The sequence below is a fragment of the Periplaneta americana genome, unplaced genomic scaffold, assembly GCF_040183065.1.
Source record: "Periplaneta americana isolate PAMFEO1 unplaced genomic scaffold, P.americana_PAMFEO1_priV1 scaffold_18, whole genome shotgun sequence".
Lineage (NCBI taxonomy): Eukaryota > Metazoa > Arthropoda > Insecta > Blattodea > Blattidae > Periplaneta > Periplaneta americana.
In genome coordinates this window covers 1634189-1657561 of record NW_027185499.1, presented here as the reverse complement: position 1 = coordinate 1657561, position 23373 = coordinate 1634189, and the positions used below count along the sequence as shown (strand labels likewise).

General features: G+C 36.5%; 1 long non-coding RNA gene across 1 annotated transcript; it reads right to left on the bottom strand.

Moving 5' to 3' along the window:
* On the bottom strand, window positions 1–23134 carry LOC138693702 (uncharacterized). The gene is made up of 3 exons (XR_011330373.1): window positions 22324–23134; window positions 198–253; window positions 1–67 (listed from the first exon to the last, which is right to left on the bottom strand). It is a non-coding gene; the product is annotated as an uncharacterized lncRNA (long non-coding RNA).
* Window positions 23135–23373: the final 239 nt, after the last annotated feature.

The following is a 23373-nucleotide window of genomic DNA, read 5'->3' as shown; positions in this document are numbered from 1 at the left end:
GGCATAGCTCAGTTGGAAAGAGCGCTCAGCACGCAGAGTTGAGAGGTCCTGGGTTCGATTCCCGGTGCTAGAACGAATTTTTCTCAAAATTAATAGGTATCTACATGTTGACTACTAACAAAAAATAGTAGTCTCGATTATTTAATGAGGTTGGTGAGACCTCATATATGAATGTATGTATATATATGTTCACTTACTGTTCATAAAAGAAAACACTCTTTGTATAAGCTTAGCTGCACATTTCAGTCCATCTCTGGAACAACAGAATCCATCATATAAATCACCTTCAACTATGTGAAAATTAAATGTTTCAATTAATTTTTACATTATGTAAAAATAAGGTAGAAAAAGGCTCAAAGAGAAGAGAAATGCGGAAGTCGGGAGACTGTTAAAAATTGGATGGTGCTGTATGTTCAAAAATGGGCAAACCAATGTCCATGATGAAGAGAGAAGTGGTCGACCGAGTATCGTGAATGCAGATCTGATTCGTTTGGTTGACGAAAAGGTTAGAGCAAACCGCAGATTTCCCATGTCAGAGCTGAGTGGGGATTTTCCACAGTTTAGTCGTACTCTTCTGTACAAAATGATTACCAAAGATTTGGGCTACTGGAAACTTTCTGCCAGATAAGTGCCTAAACTTCTTTCTGAGGAACAAAAGGCTCAGCGAATGGGAGCAGCACTGTCCTTTCTTGAGCGTTACAAAAGAGAAGGCGATGCTTTTCTCGATCAGATTGTGACAGGAGATGAGACTTGGGTGCGTATGTGAATGCAGAAACAAAGCTTCAATCAATGCAGTGGGACCATACTCACTCCCCGAAAAAACCCACAAAGTGTCGTCAAACACTTTCCACGAGGAAACCTATGGCAACTGTGTTCTGGTTCAGAAAAGGAATTTTGCTAGTGGAGTTCTTGGAGAGGAATGCCACAATTAACGCTGAGTGTTACTGTAACACACTAACAAACTTGAAAAGGGCCATTCAAAACAAACGTCGTGGCATGTTGAGCTCTGGGGTGATTTTCCTGCATGGCAACGCCCGGCTGCATACAGTGCGTCGTAATGCGACCAAACTGCAAGAGTTCAACTGGGAAGTATTGGATCATCCTCCCTATAGCCCAGATTTGGTGCCTAGCGATTACCATCTCTTCATGCATATGAAGACGTGGCTTGGCTCGAAGTGCTTTGACGATGACGAAGAGTTGAAAACCAGCGTCGTAAGTTGGCCGAATTCTACGATTGCAGAATTTCAAAGCTCGTCAAACGCTATGACAAGTGTCTCAATGTGACTGGGAACTGTGTGGAAAAATAAATTAGAGTGTACAATTTCAAACGTATTGTAACCCAATTCTGTAACGTCATTCACAGGTTTGTAAGAAATAAACGGTTACTTTATGAATAGCCCTCGTAGAACAAAGATACATATTGTTTGCGTAGGCTTCCACGGCTGGTGTACATGGTGTGTGGATAAGCTTCAGGGCTTCTACCGCGTTGTCTTGGTGTTATTGGCTGACGTTTCGACTGCTGTGTTGTGGTCATCTTCAGAGCAGTTGTTGGATGCTCTGCTCTGAAGATGACCACAACACAGCAGTCGAAACGTCAGCCAATAACACCAAGACAACGCGGTAGAAGCCCTAAAGCTTATCCACACACCAAAGATACATATTGCTTTTTATATAAAAACATTCTAGCATCCCCAGAAAGAGTAAGTTACATACTCGTGCTCAGAGGGCATTCCACATAACGTTAAGATATTTTATGAAATACTATAACAGAGTAAAAAATAAAAAAAATAAAAAAGAACAAGAAAAAACATATCACAATAATTTAACTTTAAATTTTCTCTCTACACAGCAATTTTTAATTTAATTTTTTAAATAAGGAGCATTAGTAAATTGTATATTTGGGAATTTAGCTATTAAGGTATGTTATAAAGCCTTGGACCGAAGTTGCTACTGTGATTATATGCTACAGCTGTGATACATTTAGGTTCTGTTAAGCATAATATATGTTTTCTGATCTTTTGGTTTTATATTTGTCAGTGATGTCAAAGCAAGCGCATTTTTCTGACCTTGACGTCATGCACAGGCATCAAGCGCTAAGTATGGAAAGAGGAAGGATTGTGTACATAAGTAAGCAGCCTGTAGGATTAAGAAAACAGTGGTGCACAAACTTCAAACAGAACGTGACATTTTATGTCGTTATTTTTATATGGCTTCTTTCTGTTTGATATTATCTACATTGTCTGTAAAACAAAAGTACTAATACCAATTTCTTAATATTGCAGTTGTGTTTTAAATGTTAATAACATAATAAAGAGATAAGAAGGAATATTCTCATAAATTCCATAGTAGTACAACTATCCTGTACTAAATGGATGAAACACATCATTCATAAAGAAAGTGATATCCCAAAAAAAGAGATTGGGTATGACATGACAAGTGTAATTGATTAAGTGTAACTAATATTCCGTAACAAAACCCTTATCGCATTATGCTTTTAAGGTGCTATTGGTGAGCAACTTCCTATCATCAGAATATTAAATTATTTTCTCGAAATGTGCTGAAGCTATAGAGCTGACATTTTTACAATACATGGGGACGCATCTTTTGCTTATGATGTAACAGTAGTTGCTCTGTTAATAATTCATTTCCATGCGAATATTTTCAAAACTTTCAATATACTATCTTCAGTAATATGCATTTACGGTATATTAAATTAACGAAAACATTCTGTAAGGCTACTAAATAAATAGGCCTATATCTGAAAATTTCACTTTTCTATAAAGAAAGTTGAGAAAATATTTCTTTTGAACAATCAAACTTGTGAAAAGTGAACATTGAAATTAAAACTTACATTCTTATAATGCACTTATACTTCCAGACAAATCTAAAAATTAACATGGATACAGTTATAATAAGTTCTCTTCCCTTTATCTATTGAATCAGTGCTGGCCATCCCTGAACATAGCTCGACCAAGCGGCATATACGACCTCTTTCTTCTGTCTCTTTCCTTTCAGCTGTAAAGTGCTCAGGGTCTCCTGAGCTCTAAAGCGCGCGCTTGCTCCTGTGGGCATCAATTGAAATCACTGATTTATTTGAATATAAATTAAATATATTTCGGTTTTTATGTACGAAATTCAATAACACATTGTTATAAATTTAATGGAAGTCAAATATTTTAAATCCTGAATACAACAGTTCTGAAGGGTAATCAAGAGTTTATTAAGGCATAATTGTATTATTCTTTCTTGTAGCAGAATTATTGGCATGAGGGAGGTACTATTAGCATTGTATTAACTTCGTACTTTCTTAAACATCAACCATAGTACACCAACTATTTACTTTTCTTACACATACTGCTACCACCACCATCATTAAAAATTTTCATCAACACTTCAACCATTAAAGCTTCATTATACTACTCAGATTGCTCTCTGCAATTTGTTTAGTTGGTTATTTAACGACCCTGTATTAACTACTAGGATATTTGGCATTGATTGTATTGGTAATAGCGTGATGGTATTTGGCAAGATGAGGCCGAGAGTTCACCATAGATTACCTGACATTCGCATTCGTCTTATGGTTGGAGAAAACCTCGGAAAAAACTACCAGTAATGAGCACAAGCTGGAATCTAACCCATGCCCAAGTGCAACTTTGGATCAGCAGGATCCTTGTCCTTGTAAGCTTTTTATTTGTTATACACATTAATGGTAACATTTTCACAATTCACTTTTTTGCTTTAAAAAGCTAACAATTATTGTGTCTACTTACTGATTGATGTCCACGTTTTTCTTCAGTGATACCGTACACCGCAGCATAGAATAATGAATCCACAGAGAACTTGATTTCTTCTTTTCACTTTTCATTGAAAAATATTCCAGCATAAACTTTTCAGAAATATTCTCTACTTTTTTTTTTTACACCACTCTTCAAACTTCTTATATTCCTCTTCATACCTCTGTCACGATTTTGTTGGAATTAATAAATCAGTACAGCTGTTAATGCAATACCATTGACACTTATATTTATAAATAGTCATGGTGACAGTACCGACAATAATAACATTCTTCAAATGTTTCTTGTACATGGCCCTCTATATGAATCGATCACCTACAAAGCAAATGTATATAGCTTCAAATGTTTCTCGTACAAGGCCCTCTATATGAATCGATCACCTACAAAGCAAATGTATATAGCTGGCAATAAAAATTTTACATTTAGACAATATTCAATTTTACATTATTTTTTTTATCAAAGCAGATGAAACTTTGTACGGTACACATGTCGTAACTTCATATTACAATAGTAGACTGGTTATCAACTCGGCCTGCAGCCTTGTTTGGTGTGTTTTGTGCATTTATAATCGTTAGTTGAGTGTTTAGTTTTGTGTTGTGGGTTTATATTCGTTTGCTGAGTGTCTCATTTACACAGAAACATTTACATAGACCTAAAAATAGTGAAATAAGTATAGTTGTAGTGTTCTGTTTATTTATAGTTGTTATATTTAGTTGGATAAGTTGTCAATTATGCCTAAGAAGAAAAGTATTAGATCTGTACTTAGTTCTGCTCTGAATGAAAGAAGATGGGGTCCTAAAACAGTGAAACAAATTGAGAAAACATTCTCGTTTTTCATGAAATTGTAGCTTAATGTAGGTGTTCGAAGTGACCACCATCAGCATCCAAACACTATTGATGCCGCCGAACTGCTCCACGAACTAAGTTCCGTAATGTGTCCAGTGTCATAGCTGCACATGACGTTAAATTTTGATTTGTTCTCATAGCACATCCAGTGTAGCTGGCGTTTCCCAATAAACAACATCCTTTAGGGTCCCCCATATGTAGAAATTGGTGTTAGGTCTGGGGACTGTGCTGCATGCTCGACAGCACCTCTTCGACCTATCCATTAAGCTACAATTTCCCCGAAAATGAGAATTTTATCTGAATTTGTTCTTAAGTTATTTATAAACAAACAGTGTATACTTTTTTTGGGCTAATCTGTATTTTAAGTCATGTTATGTTACATTAAAATTAAATTTCAAATCAAAATTCTGAAGAAATTTTAAGAAAACAGTAATAATAAATCTTGGTCAGTATTACTTACTGAAAAAGAATATATAAGGTATCTGATTCTTTTCGACATGATTCAGTAGCAAAATTTCGGATGCTAACGGGTCATGACTGTTTGCAGCACCCTGTTTAAAATTGAAATTTTTTGTTCACCATCCTGTGTAATCTAGAAGACTCTTTGATGAATCAAGAACATTTACGAAAATGTCCAGCTTTGGCATCAGATTTTTTGGATTCGGACTCTAAATTATACTGCGAAGTTAGAAGGTGAATGGAGAACTTCCAAGTGTCTGGGCAATAGATACTGCTGCTGCTACTATGTTACATTAAACCAAGTTTTATTTAATTTCCATTTCGACATGTACAAAACACAGTTCTGAATTCATTTATGCTTTAGATTGCATTAATGCAATTTCTCCAAAGTATCATTTGTCTCTACTTGGCAATGCATAAACAATGTCACATTACAAAAATTCTGCTAACAAGTTTGGAGTTAGACCTTCTATATAACCTTAAATTATATGTGTTTTTTAGGTTTTCACGGTGAATGTGATTTGGATATTGCACTATGTCCTGGAGCTAACATTTCTAACGTTTCGAACGTTTCGAAACTACATACAGGTTCCATGATCAGGGCAGAGAGCCTAGGCAAGACCAGACAGTTCGCCTACTCTGCTGGGCATGTAGCGCCTGGCCGTTCCATGTGCTGAGCTCAAATGACAAATTCTGAGGGGAATATCTGTCAGTGACTAAGCTCTTAAGAGGCTTTTGAGGCTCATATAGCCTACCGGTACATATATATTCTTATATGAGGTCTCGCCATCCTCATTGAATAATCAATGAATCGATTGCAGGTGCTGGAACGAATTTTTCTCAAATTAATAGATATTTACAGTATAGCTATCAGAATGCTGCATTGGAGTTAAATTGCTTGCTTGAACTTGGTCAAGTGTCGCACCCTTGAGTGAGGTAAGATCGGTCGTGATACGCTCGTAATAAATAGAAGCACAGTACAAGGTCACCTCACCAACATGTCTTATCTTGTATGGAAGGCGGCAAATAAGATACACATATGTTTTGCTCACACGGTAAAAATAAGGCTTTATTTTCTGCGTTTATGACAAACGTTTAATGGAACAGTCAGTGGAACGTACCAAAACAGGAACATGAAGTTATAAATAGAATAGTATGAAAAACTTCGATATACAGTTATTATTGCTAATTCATAATTATTCAGTATTTGATTTACCACATATATAATTTGATAGGTCCATACATAGATGACTGAACGAATTGAGCAAAGATACTGCATCAAATTTTGTCTAAAGCTTGGTGATTCTCAAAGTCAAACAATTCGTAAGATTCAGCAGGTGTTTGGGGAAGATGTGATGGGTGTAACACAAATTATGGAGTGGTTCAACCGACTCAAAGATGGCCGCACATCAGCGGAGAGTGAGCAGCATTGTGGCAGGCCCCAAACTGTTCGGAGTGGAGCCGTTGTTGAGAGGGTGCGAAATTTGGTGATGGCAGATCGTCGTTTGACCATGCGGGAGATTGCCGAAGAGATTGGAGTGAGTAAAGATTCTGCACATGCAATTTTGCGTGATGATTTGAACATGAACCGAGTGGCTGCGAAATTCGTGCCCAAGTTGTTGTCCCCGGAACAAAAAGACCTCCGTCGTGACGTTGCACAGGACCTTCTGGACACCGCCAACACTGATCCTGGGTTTCTGAACATCGTGATAACTGGAGATGAGTCATGGGTGTACGGGTACGACCCAGAAACAAAAAGACAGTCGTCGCAATGGAAGCATCCCGAGTCTCCAAGGCCGAAGAAAGCGCAGCAGGTGCGAAGCAAAATCAAGGTGATGCTGACTGTTTTCTTTGATGTCCGTGGAATTGTGCATCACGAATACGCACCGGAAGGACAAACGGTGACAAAGGAGTACTATCACGATGTTCTCCGGCGACTCCGTGATGCAGTTCGGCGCAAAAGACCAGACATGTGGACGGCGAACAACTGGCACTTGCATCACGACAACGCCCCCGCACATTCATCCCAATTGATCCACACTTTCTTGGCCAAACATGGAATTACAACCGTTCGCCAACCTCCCTACTCTCCAGACCTGGCTCCTTGCGACTTCTGGTTGTTTCCAAAATTGAAGACACCACTGAAAGGATTCCGTTTTGAGAGTAGAGAAGAGATAATGCGGAACGCGACGACGAAGCTGAACACCATTCCAAAAGAAGACTTCCAGAGGTGATTCCGGCAGTGGAAGGATCGATGGGCTAAGTGTGTGCAAGCACAAGGGGCCTACTTTGAAGGGGATTAGGGTCCCAACCCCGTCAGGTGTTTGAAATATTTTTTCTGGCTAAAGGTCGGATACTTTTTAGACAGGCCTCGTATACTTAATACACAATTACAGTTCAATACCCACACATTATTCGACATCATGATACATAGCACACAAACAAACACCCCCACCATAGGAGCAACTCACCCCCACCCCTACAACTGACGAATGCAAATGGCAGTATGCAAGATCAACAGGAACATCAGTAGTTCGTAGGATACTGAAGATGATGCAGAACCGGCATCAAAACGGGCTGTCTGTCTAAGGTACATAATCTTTTTAAAAAATTTTAACACTTTTAACGTGTATTTAAACAATTATAAATTTTTTAAACAAAGTGTTAACATGAACCAGAATCAATGACATTAAAAGTAGCTCGTGATTCAGCCAGAAAACAAGCAGAAGAGAACAGTAATAGAGACAATTTTATAGACTGGAAGCTTGTAAAGTGGCCACATTTAAGAAAGAAGTACTCTCAGCCAAAAGGCAAAGTTTTAACAATTTCATCTCTAAAATGGTCTATAGAAAAGATGGTATAAAAGCTTACCCGAATTTATATCTAATATCACAAACAGTAATCCACCAAGTAACTCACTTATAATTTACAAAAATACACAACTAACAGACCCCCAGGTTATTGAAAATGCCTTTCTAAGTACATATGCAATAATACATAGAATCACAACAACTCACAAAAAGTTAGAAAAAAGCATGAAAAAAATATGAAGGTGAACAAAAGAAGTGTGTTTGCATGAACACAAGAGAAGTGTTTGTTGCTAGTTTCACAATCCATGAACTAGATGCAGCTATTGGGACTCTTAAATGCAATGAAGTCTCTGGTCCAGATTTAATTCATTCAGAATTTATCAAGAACCTTGGAGACAAGTCTTAAAAACCATACTGAACGTTTTACAGTACCAGGATCTGCTAACTGAAAAAGAAAACCATTACCAGTATTATACCCATTTTGAAGAAAGGTAAAACTTCATCTAATATTAATAACTACAGACCTATTTCTCTGACAAGCCAGATATGGAAAATATGGAAAGAATGATTGCTGCACATCTCAATTCATTCCTTGAATCCAACAACTTGTTTTCAAAATAGCTATCTGGGTTTATACAATACCACTCACCCAGTGGTGATATTCAAAAAGTTTAACAATCAGTTCTCTCGTGTATGTTAAACATATACAGTATATGCCCATGGTAATTCCAAATATTACCTAGAAATATTTTAACAACCGGTTCGTCAATACTGGTGCGAGCTGGCCGAATATCACCACTGCACTCACCTAACGAACAAGTTGTTTATTTCAGTCAGAGTGTTAAAAAAGCCATGAACAAAAAAGAACAGACTGCAGTTGTTTATATTTAAAAAAAATTTCTTGAGTTGTCAGATTTCTGTCATCACTTACTTTTTAGTTTCACAAAAATTAGACTTCAACAAACAAAATTTGATAACACAATCTCAAGGGAAAAAATGGAACTCTCAGCATCATAATCCACAGTTAATTCCCAATTTACCGCGCAAATCGTCTGTAATTGCATTTAGATTGGCAACAGGCCATGACTGTTTGGCCAAGCACCTGCATAGAATTGCACTATATCAATCCCCTAACTGCTCATTGTGCAATTCAAATCAAGAAATGGATTCTGAACACCTCAAAATCTGTGCTTCAGTGGCTGACCATGACAATATCTTTGAAAAATATTGGAGTGCAAGAGGTTAAATGACTTTATTGTCAAACACCTGGCATGAGAAAACAACAACTTACTTACAAATGGCTTTTAAGGAACCCGGAGGTTCATTGCTGCCCTCACATAAGCCCGCCATCGATCCCTATCCTGAACAAGATTAATCCAGTCTCTACCATCATATCCCACCTCCCTCAAATCCATTTTTTATATTATCCTCCCATCTACGTCTCGGTCTCCCCAAAGATCTTTCTCTCTCCAGCCTCCGAAATAACACTCTATATGCATTTCTGGGTTCGCTCATACGTGCTACATAGCCTGCTCATCTCAAACGTCTGGATTTAATATTCCTAATTATGTCACATTATCAATATTCCCTTCAGGTAAAAATTAATTATGATTACATTAGTAATTCAAATTATTATAATCAATAATATTCATAATAATACATGCACACACTTATAAATGCTATCACTGAATATCTATACATAAAACTTCCCTAGAGGAACACAAAGAGATTCACTACAAGCACCTATTGGCGAGCGAACGACTGACAGAGAGAAATGTTTTGCAAGTGGACTTATGCCTGACCAGGAACCAGTACCTGCGTTTTAAATCTCAACAGTTGCGAGGTTGTCAAATCTTTTGCGAGAGTTGTACCAGTAAACTTTTTATTTTTTGTTTTTTAATTTTCTCATGTATCCCTTAATGAATTTATTCTTTTTAGCCTCATTTTTTATATTACAGAGAATGGATTTTGCTTCTGCATTGAACTGACGCACACTTCAATCCTATTGGTATTATATTTGCCTCTTTGTCTCATTATATGGTTCTCTGCTTCAGTAAAGTCTCATTTTACAAACCTATGGATCAACAATTGGCTCTCTTCTGACAAAGGAAAAATTTTACAGTCTCTACAAAAGAAACCAAATGACCTGGAAATGTACAAAAACTTGCCCAGACATGTTCAAACATTTTTAACAAGAGCCAGAACAGGTCACATTGTCACTCAATTATACCTACACCGATTTCACATTTCTGATAATCCTACTTGTCTGTGGTGTAATAATCATGATGAAGATCTGGAACACATTCTTCTATACTGTCCATCCATAAACCACAAAAGAAGTAAATTAAAATCATCAGTACTAGTTGCAGAAGACACAGCCCTGCAGTATATATTGACTACACCCCACCTCTGGCTACTAGCAACAGGCATCTATAATGAACACCGATCAAAATACCCCTCATTTCTCGTGAAAAACAACTGAATAGACTGTTGTCAGCAAACAGCTGGATACATTAAGAAGATTGATTGATGTATCCCTTAATGAAATAAGCTGAAAATTTACAAGGTTTTTATTCACATCTTCATTCACAAAAACCACTACTTGAAATAAAAATTTTTTCTGCCATATCTTAAAATTTCGAAATTTTGGAATCTTTTTTTGTACAACCAAACATCATTTCCCCCTTAGCTCCCACAATTTTAAAAGTATTTTTAAACTCTTGTGTCCATCCTGTTCCAGTAGGTTGTGGCAGCAGTGTGAATTAATATCATCCAATTATTTGTAGTGTTACTGTAGTTAGTAATTTTTAAATTTTTTAAATTTTCCTGAAAATTTTCATTCAAATATTTTTTTTATTTCTTCTATTAGTAATAAGATATTAATTTACATTTTGGATCATGATATATATATCATCCACGTAAAATTTCATGCAATTATCTTTAATAGTTTCTTCATTATGAGGGAAATGGTTTGAAAATTTTAAAAAATTTTAACTTTCAGAGAACAAGCGACAAACTTACAGACAGGTGGTGTTGACTAGAACTCTCTTGGTGCAAATTTTGGGCCATAGCTCGGAAACTAATTTAGGAATTTATCAAATTCTTTCACAGACAAAAAGAGAAAATTCTGTACTCCAGATTTTGGACAAAATAAAATATATCTGTTTTTTGTATCAGTTAAGCTGGAAGTTCCCCCTAAAATAATTTTAGGTTACTTTTGTAATATTAGGAGAATCAGTATGAGCATTAAAAAATATATAACCTAGAACAGAATTTCAGCAGTATAACAAGTCGATAATGAATGTATTCTGGATTTCAATCAAAAATATATGGCAATCCTACATAACAAGATAATCCTGTGCTGTCCAGCAATGGAGGAAAACATATTGGGGTTTTAGTTCGATGGTGTGTGATCTGTCACTGGTATGTTTACAAAACTTTCGTCTGTTAGTACGTGTTGTAGATAGAATAATATTATTTTAGTGTATTTGACCGTTTGTAAGTAGTATAAAGGAATGTATAGGCCTACAGAGAGTTCCCATGCAGACCAGTCCCACTCCAACCTCCAACAAATCTGTTGTAGGATGGCAAGTGGTCAGGTGTACTGACAAGTCTGTGCATACTTCTCTACACTGACAAGTCCCACTCCACTCCTTACCGCTTAGCTCCCTCAGGACAGGTGCTCTGCACTACTGTCATTAAGCCGTTGAAACATTACTACCTGGGACTGTTCTGTATAAGAACTCTCTGTAAGTTATATATAAGAAAATAAGTGAATACAGCCTACCGGTAGGCCTATAATACATGTTGGTTCAGTGAAAATAGAATATATTATGTTAGTAGGGTAAATAATTGTAAAATTTGATGAAAAGATTGAAAAATTTCCGTAACAAGGGCAAAAGACCCTTTAAACAGAGTAATAAATCTAGGGTTTTGATAAAGAAATGGTGAAAACCTAACCTAAAAAACAGTGAAGAATGGGTTTAAACTGAAAATATGGAAATATTATAACAAAGAACTTCACCTGTGGTAGAATCTGTTCCATCTACAACAAGTGCTAGTCATAAAAATCCCAATTATAGAGCTTTCGAGATTATAGATTCAGGCATAATTCAAACAGATCTTGACTGTGCAAAGTAATGTTGTGTTTTCATTGTGGTAAGGGAACTCTAAAGACAAAAATAACTATAATATCAGGCTTTGCCTTTAAAATATTAGTAATCTGTCAGAGTTCTGGCACCTCACTGTTGCATTTTTCACCAAAGAACCGAAAAATGTGTGAATAATTGCTTTTTAACATTTTTTTTTTAATTCTGCTTAGACCTTGAAAGTTTTAGATCAGTGATCATCAACTCGCGTATGAGCGGGCTTGGGCAGTGCTTGGCTGATGCGTGCTTACTGTACCAGGCAGAGGACTAGTTTGTGACGTTGTGTTGTAGTGAACAGAGGCGGTTCTTGCCATCCATTCAAACAAGAGATGTAAGGAGCAGAAAACACTTCAAAACGTAGGCCACACTGAAGAAATACAACTTACAGATGCATTATACAACTAACAGGAACGAATATGGCAGATACAAAGAGAAGAGCGTGCAGCATTAATTCAACAATTCAAGGAAACTGAGCTAGAAGTTGTTTAAGATCACAATGTTAGTGAATCGGCTGTGCGACTCAGTTATAAAATTTCACTTGTAATAGTAAAATATTAGAAACCTTTTAAAGATTGAAAATTTGAAGAATGTTTAATTATAACTGAAGAATTTTTCTCACAACAAGTGTAGGAGTTCGAATCTATCAGTTTGTGTCCTTCCACTATGATGCATCCCATCCGAGGTCTAGCCAAGGACGTTCAGGTGCAATTAGTAATTGTTTGTCAGTCTTTCATTTGTTATTCTTTGGCAGTAGATGAAAATACTTATGTGAGCGATAATCCCCAACTGGTGATTTTTGTAAGAGGCGCTATTGAAAACCTTTAGGTTAAGGAGAGTTCTTATATATTGTTCTCATAAAAGATACTACTACTGGTTCCGATATTTTCATGTAGAGGCTGTAGAAATTATTTTGGACTCCCTTGGAATAAACTTATATCCTTGGCAAGCAATGGTGCTCATTCCATGGTTGGAAGTAAAACGGGTGTAATAAGGAGTCTAAGGGACGAAGTGAAAAGCGTTAATTTATCCCATGAAATTATTTCTTAGCGATCTGTCATAATATAGTAAAGTGCGGTGACTAAGTCGTGGCAAATTATTGGATAGGTTCTTTGAACTGAGGGAGGAAACATCATCGTTCACGGAGGAAGAAGAAAAGTCTGTATCATAAGTGAAAAATGAAAAAATGGATTTGTGAACTTGCCTTCTTAATGGAATTACCTGAATGCTTTAAAGTGTTTTCTACAAGGTAACAACAAGATTATTACAAAGTTATATGACAGTGAAGGCGTTTAATATGAACCCATCTCTAATTATGGAACCTTAGCTTAACTGAAAGGATAAGTTACATCACATTTTTCAAAATTAACAACGATATAGGCATACTAGTTTCTTAAGACTTTGGATTTCGAAGAATACATTCACACATCATGCAATCTGCGCCAGGAATTTGATTCGAGATTTAAAGACTAGGAAAATTTTCGATTTGATTTTCGATTATTATTCGTGATTGGAACTTATTGATTTACTTTACGATAGTGAATTGAAGGACAAATATCAAAACAAAAGAAGTTGTTTGACTTTTATATGAACTTTCCATGTGTTAGATTTCCCCGATTGTACAGACATACATTTTCGGATTCACATATCTGTGGGAACAGTAATTTTTTCCTATGATGAAGATAAACAAGCCATGTCATGGAAGCCAAGTATCGGATCACAACTTAAAATGTGCTGTCACATTTTGCACTATACAAACAATAGTTCCAAATGTTGAGAAATTGCTGAGGGGAAAGAGAATTAAACAAATCCCGAAAAATCAGTGCTAATGCCATGTTGAGTGGCCTGAATGGAGTTAAATTTCTGCATTACTATTCCTAGGGTTTTTATGTGTTTTGTTCAACATTTTCTTTAACAGAAGCATTTGCAGTAATTGCCATGCATTGCCCGAATAATTAACACGAAATGTGTATTATATTTCTGAAAGTAATTATAAACTTATTAACTTCTAACTTTGTTGAAAATAGGCTACAATGTTTTTTTTTTTTTTTTTTCAAATTGCTTAAGATAGTTTATTTAGATATTTCCATTCAGCCCGTAAAACAGTGGTCCCCACCTCCTATTCTACAGAGAGTTCCTCGTAGCAGGGCAGGTAAGACGTTCAACGGCGGGACCACAATATGAATTTACTGCATAGGTTTATGATTGTTTTCTGATGAAAAAAGATACGGGCTGAATGGAAATATCTAAATAAAATATCGCAGATGGTGCGATAGCCTCAGCTCTTCTATCAGAAATGGTTCCCGTGCCTGTTAGTATACAAGTCTACCCAGAGGGGGCCATTTTTGACACCCCAAGTACTCTTTTTAGGAACGTGGCTTTTACTTTCTCCAGTTGTTCTAGATCTTTCTTCTTCAGATATATCCATACTATTTGCAGGCCGTAGGCGAATATTCGAAAATTTTTTGTGGTGAATAGCTGTTTTGCTGCGTCCAGAGATAGTCTATTTATGAGTTTGATGTCATTGATGGCTCTTATGGCTGCGACTGATTTTTCCGCGATATGTTTACTGAAGCACGTGCCCGTTGTTTGGAATTTTACTCCGAGGTATTTGTAGTGGCTTGATTGTTTCAGTGGTTCTTGTCCGTAATACACCAGTTCATGTGTTGCCACTCTTCCTCCTTTTCTGAAGACCATCTGCAAAGTCTTGCTTTTGTTTATGCGTAGTGCGTTTTCTTCTGTCCATGCTATGAGGGTGTTGAAACTTTCTTGTAGATCTCTATGTTTCGTCACGCATAGGACCATATCATCTGAGTACAAGTATATGGTAGCTTTACAGTTTGCTATTTTTAGCGCTTGGACGACATCTGCCGTGGTGATATTGAATAGCAGAGGGCTTATTGGATCACCTTGGAGGACTCCATTCGTTTGAACTATAGGTGTCGATGTCGTTATGTTGTCGTCTATGGTCACCCTGTTGACTGTCATAATACACCTGATGATGTGGGTCAGGTAGTTGTCTCCAATTATCGTTTCGAGCTTCTTCATTATGATCTGTCTGTCGAGCAGATCGAAGGCTTTTTTGAAATCGATAAATATTGTATATAGTTTCCCTTTGGGATGTCTGAGTGCCACTTGGATGTCGGACAACAGGTTGTTTATGGCATGCAAGGTGGCTCTCCCCTTCCTGGGATCCTTTTGTCTGTCAGGTCGTATAGCCTCTTTGTCAGAACTTTTGAGAAGACTTTGAATAGTGGATTCTCCAGTGCTATGCCTCTGTAAGCATCTGGCAAGGATGTAGCACCTTTGCCTTTATAAAGAACTTTGATGGTGGAGTGTCTCCACTTTTCCAGAATGGTGCCGTATTCCAGGCACTTGTTGAATAGCTGAGTCCATGTCTGGATTAGGTGCGGTGCTGCCAGTTTAAGGTGCTCGTTTGCAATGCCGTCCGACCCTGCTGCTTTTCTAGTTTTTGTTCCCATTATAGCAGCTAATATCTCTTGCTCCGTTATTTTTGGGAATATTGGGTGGTGACTGCTTTGTACCGGCAGTGCTGCATCGCTTCTACTCTGGTTCAGAATCTCACGAAAGTGGTCTACCCAAATCTGCATTTGTATCATGTTTGGAAAGGAGGGTCTTGTTGTCTTGAGGGCCGTAAAAGGACCGTCCATTGCAAATTTGATCAGTTGTTGCGCTTCCTTTTCAAGATGGCTCGCCCTTTTTTCTCTCAGTAGTTTCTTGTAATGTCTTCTTTTTTCGTTATATTGCTTCAAGATTTCTGTATTTGATGAGTTCCTTGCTCTGTGTAGGAGTTTGACTTTCTGCCTTTCTTCATAGCACACTCTGTCAAACCAGGCTTGAGATTTCCTCTTCGGGAGTTATTGAGTTATTATACTTAGTAACAATAGGTCTATAAGTTTGCAATAATGATGTATCGCAACACTTGGTTTTCACTCACATCCTTGTTGGCAGTCATTCCAGGATGCAGAGTTTGGTGTGAGATTTGTGGCAGAAGTCTCTAAACCTCTAAAGGCATGGCTACGACCTTGACTCGGAAGCTTGAGGGGGACTAGAGAGGAGATATCAATTCACTAAATCTCAGTATGAAACAAGGCTAGACTTCCGCCACAACAATATGTTGCGCTATATTGGTGTTCTGGGGGTGATGATGGTCGCCTTCTCGTGGTGCCCCCTGAACTATGTTTAATGAACATAGAAAAAAACGACCATCCAACATGCTCAAATGACAAATACAATCCGAAGTAAAATATTCCGGAGGTGAAAAAGTCCCCTCATTTGGATCTCCGGATGGAGATTATTTTAGCATCACATAACAAGACAAAACACAATATAATTCTACCTCAGCTGAAGGTCTTACAGTGGAATGCTGGAGGCCTTAATCAAACCAAGAAAACTGAAATACATAAAATTCTAATAGATAAAGACATTGATATGTTTGCAATAATGGAAGCCAATGTTACAGCTCAAAATTACAGTTCTTTGTTTTCAAGAACTAAAATACATTTCTACAACCTAAAGCAAGACAAAGAACTAGTGGCATACTAGTTGGCATCAAAAGAGGAATAACTTCAACCTTTAACATTGTTAAACAAATGACTAAGGAAGACAAATCTGAAGTAACGAATATATTATGCAAATCTGTCTTTCAGGTAGAAGCTCCCTGTGAAGCAGGCTTGAATAATATATTTGTTGCTGTTAGGGGCGTATTTTGTGGACTACCGGGGCTACCGGCGGTAGCCCAAGGAAATTACAAAAGAAAAAGTTTATAATATAACATAATGTAATAATTTTATATTATTAGTTTTACCAAAGTAATTAAAATTAAAGCAATTGTTAGATTTATATGCACTCTCTGCTCTCGAAAAGAAACAAGTTGTCAAGGCGGCATCACTGCAGAAACCGCTGCTACGAGGGGTAGCCTGTGACCGTTCCGCTCACGCTGTCCTGTCGCACAACTGCCTGTCCCCCGCTACCTGTTTCTATCGTGCAGTGTAGGCCGGGTGAGTTGCCGCTCTCGTGATCGGTTTCTTCGAAGGTGCGAAGCAACAATAGGCTTAGTACGCTAGCTCATGAATGTGATTGTGTTCTTGCAGTTCAGTATTTTAAATTTGTGATTTGTTCGAGTGTCTAAGAGTTATATTAATTGTGAATTATGAAGTTTTTAATTTCCCAATTAAGTGATATTGTGAAAAATATGACAGAACAAGTTTCTGGAGAGGTTTGTGTTGAAAATGACTGTGTAATAGAAGGTTTAATAAAAGTGCCTTTTAACCGTCGTACATACAACGAGAAAGTTGAAATTGTGAAAATGGAAAGACCAACTCCTGAGTTAAATTTGTCCATGAACGTAAAAGAAAAACAGCGTGAGTACACACGCCATTTCACTTCAACATCATATGGTAAGTGGAATTGGTTGTGTGGTAGCTCTAAACTGTCTAAACTATTTTGCTGGCCATGTTTGTTATTTAGCCGCGAAACTAATGTGTGGTCAAAAGAGGAGTTTTCTAATATGAACTCCCTTCGAACGGCAGTCCTAAAACACGACAAATCAAAAGCTCATATTTGTAGTAGCATGAACTTTGCAAACTTTGGGAAGACAAGAATTGATTTACAGCTAGATAAGCAAAAAGCTCTACACATCAACCACACAATGCTCTTGTGAAAAGAAATCGGGAGATTTTACTGCGTCTTATTAACGCAGTCTACTTCCTAGGAAAACAAGAATTGGCTTTTCGGGATCATAATGAGAGTGTGGAATCAGACAATAGAAGAAATTATATTGAATATTTAAGTTCCTTAAGTGAATTTGACCATTTACTGGCCAATCATCTTGAGAGTTCAACAGTATTTCGTGGTACTTCTCCCGCAATTCAGAATTACTTAATATTTGCTATAAGTGGGGTTATGATAAAGAACATAAAATCTGAAATAGAGGAAGCACCTTTTGTGGCCATTGTTGTTGATGACAAGTGATCAGAGTCAATTGTCCACTGTTTTAAGATACGTCGACAGTACTGCCAATGTTCAAGAACGGTTTATAGGATTCACAAATGTCAGTTCGGACAAAACTGCTGCTGCTTTGTTTCAGCATGTGGAAGGTGTTATAGCAGAATAGCTACAATGTCGGCAATAAGTTAATTGCACAGACATACGATGGTGCTTCAGTTATGGCGGGAAATATTAATGGCTTAAAAACGAAAGTTCAAGAAAAGTATCCTCAAGCACTATTTGTCCATTGTTACAGCCATGTTCTCAATTTAGTTTTGCAACAAACTATTTCATCCATCCCAGAATGCCGCATTTTTTTCAAAACACAGTCGGGTTTAGCTGCATTTTTCTCATCATCTCCTAAAAGATCAGGAAAACTCAAGGAATTTATGAACAAGAAACTCCCAAAAATAGCACCAACTAGATGGAATTTTACATCTCGGCTTGTAAATACAGTAAAGGAATACAGAGAACAACTGACTGCTTTCTTTGAAAATATCATTTGTAATGACTCTGAAGAAAACTGGGATGATGATGATGTAATTGTGCAGGCTCAAGGATATTTGTATTTTTTCACACAGTTTCAGAATATATTTCTTCTTGAAGTCTATGCTAGAGTGTTCGCACATACAGATGTGCTCTACAATATTTTTCAGACAAAAAGTCTAGACATAGCATACTGCTTGCAAGAGGTATCAAAGTTAAAAAATACTATATCCGAGTTCAGACGTAGTGGGTTTCCGTCCATATGGAGTAATATGGAAAATGAAAATTCTTCAGCCAATACAATGGAACCACCATTAAAGCGAAGAAAAGGAGATGATGAATTGAAATACAGGCAGCTGTACTACAGCATAGTAGATCGTATGCACATGGAAATTACTGACAGATTTTCTGATTATGGAAAGCTTATAGATTCTCAAAAATTTTTTGCTTATAGAGAAAACTTCCCGAATGAGGCACTAAACAAATTATTTCAGTCCTATAACAGTCACTTTGATCAAGTACGTTTGAAAAATAAATTAAGCGTAATATATTCAGCAGAAGTCTTTGATTTTTCGAACAAACCTATCCACGAAATATTATCTACCATATATGAAAACCAGCTGAACCAAGTTATTCCTGAAGTCCTTAAATTGGCAACATTCATTGTGACAATACCAGCTACGTCAGCATTGGTAGAAAGAACATTTTCTGTGTTGAAGCGAATAAAATCCTACTGTAGATCAACTCATACACAAGAACGTTTATCCGGCTTGGCACTGATGTCCATTGAAAAGTCATTTCTACAGAAACTTCGCAAGTGGCCCAACTATAATTTCAATGACGAAGTCATCAAAGTATTTTCGTCCCAATCAAGACGTCTGGAATTCACATATAAATAGGTAAGGAATTTTATTATAGGGATTTTAAAATATATTTTGTGTAATAATAGGGTCAGTGGTAGCCCAGACCCTTAAACCAGTATACGCCACTGGTTGCTGTAGGTACGTTAACAGAAAGCCACAATTTAAGTCACACAGAATTGTGTGCACTCAAAGTTGGGTTTCTGGCGTCTTGTCAAACCATTTGAGTTGTGTGGACTTAAAGGGAAGAATTGTGACGGTGTCTTGTATAGTTCCTGGAGTAGCTCAATCGGTAGAGCATTCATGCGCTAAGCGAAGGGTCCCAGGATCGATACCTGGCCCAGGAACAATTTTTCCTTTGAAATTATTCACAAATCTGAAATTTGTAAAATAGAACTTCGGATAAATAACACTTCAAAATGTATAGCATATATAACCCCCTAATAACAAACCCAAATTGGACAATATAGTAGTTACACCAAAGACTCTCATAATTGGAGACTTCAGTGGTCATTCTAAAGAATGGGGATATTTAGGCATCAATTCTGTTGGCCATTCAATAGAAGATTTTCTTAACACCCAATCAATCCAATTATTATTCAACCCAGAAGACCCTCCAACATATCTTCATTCCCATGGAACATCTAATCCAGATTTAACTCTAATATCTTCAGACATATATAACAAGGCAAGCAGGAAAGTTCTGGAAGACCCTGGACTTGGCCACAAAATCATTGCTACTTCTATTTTACTACATCAGAAACCTACAAACAAATCTTATAACAGATGTTCTTGGAATTTTAAAAAATCCAATTGGACTAAATTTAGAGAAGATCTAGAAAATAACCTCTCCATTAATATGAACGAATCCCCAGACAAATGTAAGGACATAATTTGTGCAACTATGCTAAAAGCAGCAAAGAAATGGGTGCCCCGAGGAAAGATCCCAAACTACAAACCTTTCTGGACAAAAGATTTAGAAACATTAAAGAAAGATTATTACAAAACAAAATTATTTCACACATAACAATAAATATTATACACAAACTGAAGGATTACCAATGGGTTCACCTATATCAAGTACATTAGCTGAAATCTTCATTCATAATATAGAACAAACACACATACTAAACACTGACAACAACAAACACGCAGAGAGAATAATGTACTGGCATCGATATGTAGATGACATAATAGTCCTATATAATGGAAACAAAAGACAAATAGAAAACCTACATCAACAACTCAACAAAATACATCTCAAATTAAAGTATACAATAGAAACAGAACATAACCAAGCTATAAATTTCTTAGACATCACCATAACCAAAACAAATAATAGACATGAATTCAAAATATACAGGAAACCACAACTACAACACACATACAGAATTCATCGAACTATCCTATACAACATAAACATGCAGCTTTCCATACAATGACATACAGATTAATATTTAACATACCTATGAACAATGACAACTATACTGAAGAACTAAACACAATAAAATATATAGCACAAGACAATGGATATAATCCTAACATGATAGATACACTAATAAAAAAGACAAAACAAAAACAGAACAAACCAACACAAACACCGCGTGAGAATAAATACATAACATTAACATATCACAATATCAATACTTACAAAATTGCAACGTCATTCAGAAAACTAAAACACAAGATAGCATAGGTACAAAACAAAAACACAACACAGAAATATCTAAATAATCACATCAAACATTCAAATAAATATAATTCAACTGGGGCTTACAAACTAAAATGCAATAGTTGTCCACATTTTTACATAGGACAGACAGGAAGAATGTGCATATGTAGTAGAAAGTCATAACTTATTATTTTCACAAAGTTCACTTTTTAAACAAGAGCTCAGCACTTTTAAGATAACAAAGAATCAGTTTAAAATATTCACAGACATATCTGTAACACTTTCTGTGATAAGGGTACTTAAAGATGGTGAATTTAACACTGGTAATACAAGGTCTCTAATCTTACCTTAATGGATAGATAAATAAGTGAACTAACAAAGTAAAGAACAGAGGAAGGACTGAAGGAACTAATTAATATATAAACAAGTAGCTTGATGATCAGTCAGTTGGTAACAAATTTGGTTATGGTCATTCCAACCATCATGGATTCTATGAGTCTGGCAGTTAAAAGAATTCTGTGTATGAGACAGAAGTATCTCTTAACACCGAATTCGTTACCTACAATGATGCGTTCATGGTTGAAAATGATGACTAATAGAGCTACATTTGACGTGGGCAAGAAATGAGACCAGTAAATTTTTCGTGGAACTCTAGTAGTTAATAAAGAAATTAATGTAAAAATATATGAAGGGTTCACAACCAGAGTGGACCAAGTCCTTCTGGAATAATTTTGAGAAATTGAGTCTTAAAAGTACCTGACTCATGCTTAGCAACCTTCACTTTCCATAGGAAATGCTGCCCTCTCTGGAGTAACAAATGAGTTATTGACTTAGTTTGTTAAGGCAATGAATAAATCTAAGTTTTCTTCATCTGAGATTGCATTAATCCACAAACTGACCACTGGTAGACTTGATCCACTCTGGTTGTGAGCTCCTCATATATGACAGAAAGAATTGAATGAGGAATTTGAAAAAGGGACCAAGTCCATATTTTTTGTAAATTGAGTTTATGCCCATTTCTGGGTCTCCATACACTCTTCTTGGATTTCAGCATTAAAAGGAACGAAGTCCTTTAGAATGTACACATTTAAATTGTGTATCAACATGTTTGGACTGTTATATATCCAGATCCATACAAAAGGTTTTTTGTCGTTTTCTTCAAATTTACTTTTCCAGACTTAGTCCCTTTTGAAAATTCCTGATTCAATTATAAAATAGAATTCGAAGGCACAATTAGCTCACCGGATTGTATCACAACAGCTGATTTCCCTGCATGCCATGACAGGGGAATAAGTTCACTGCAGCCTTGTTCTGTACATCTGACACGTCCCAACACATGGTGCGGCCCTTGGGACGTATGTCTTTGTGCCATGTCAGTAAATTCTGTGCAAAACAACCACATCACATTTTCAATGCTCTATTATCATTTACCACTCTGTCATCACCTCAATGTCTCTGAATATTGTCAGTCTTTTAAATGAGACATTACACAACAATTACAATTACTGAAATTTGATTGTTTTAGTCCTTGGCCCACAGTTTTTAAGTTTCAACAAAATTTCTTTCACGATTATGAAGGGGTTTTCCAAGAAACCGTGTCTCAAGTAGGTGAGCCTCTGAAGAGAAAAAATATCAACTATAAACGCATCTATTGCGAAGTGTTTGATAATATTGATAACCACTTGGATGTAAGATTTCAAGATTATTCTAAACTGAAATTTTTAAATTTATTGTCGCCTCAAAACTATGAAAAATATACTAACCAATTCCCAGAAAGTTGCTTTCAAAATCTCATAGATACATATGGAAAATTTTGATTGTAGTGTACAGCAGTAAAGAGTTTAGAAATAAAACCATGAGTGAACTTGCAAAACTATTGAGTACTAATTCAATGCTGAAAAAAAGTTTTCAGCAGTTTAATGTGTTAGTGACATTACTGTGTACAGTCACAGAAGAAAAATCTGGCCGATGAGCAGCAAAACTCGTAATGTTACTTACGCCGGTTTTTTTGTAATTATCACAGTACAGAGTATCTAAGAGGGATACTGTTTACTCCCCCCCAACGTTGCTGGTCTCGGAAGGAGAGGATTTCGGACTGTTTCTGTTCACATTCCATAAGGTTGAAACTCTTGTGTTCTTGTCGACATAGGCCTACAAAAATTTTCTTAGTAAGCATTGTAGTAGTAATTTTCAGATAAGTCAATATACAATACAATATAACATAAATATTTATTTGTTATTCAGTCTAAATGACTTATCAGTGTTTTAAAAAAAGATCAATAAAATGTATAA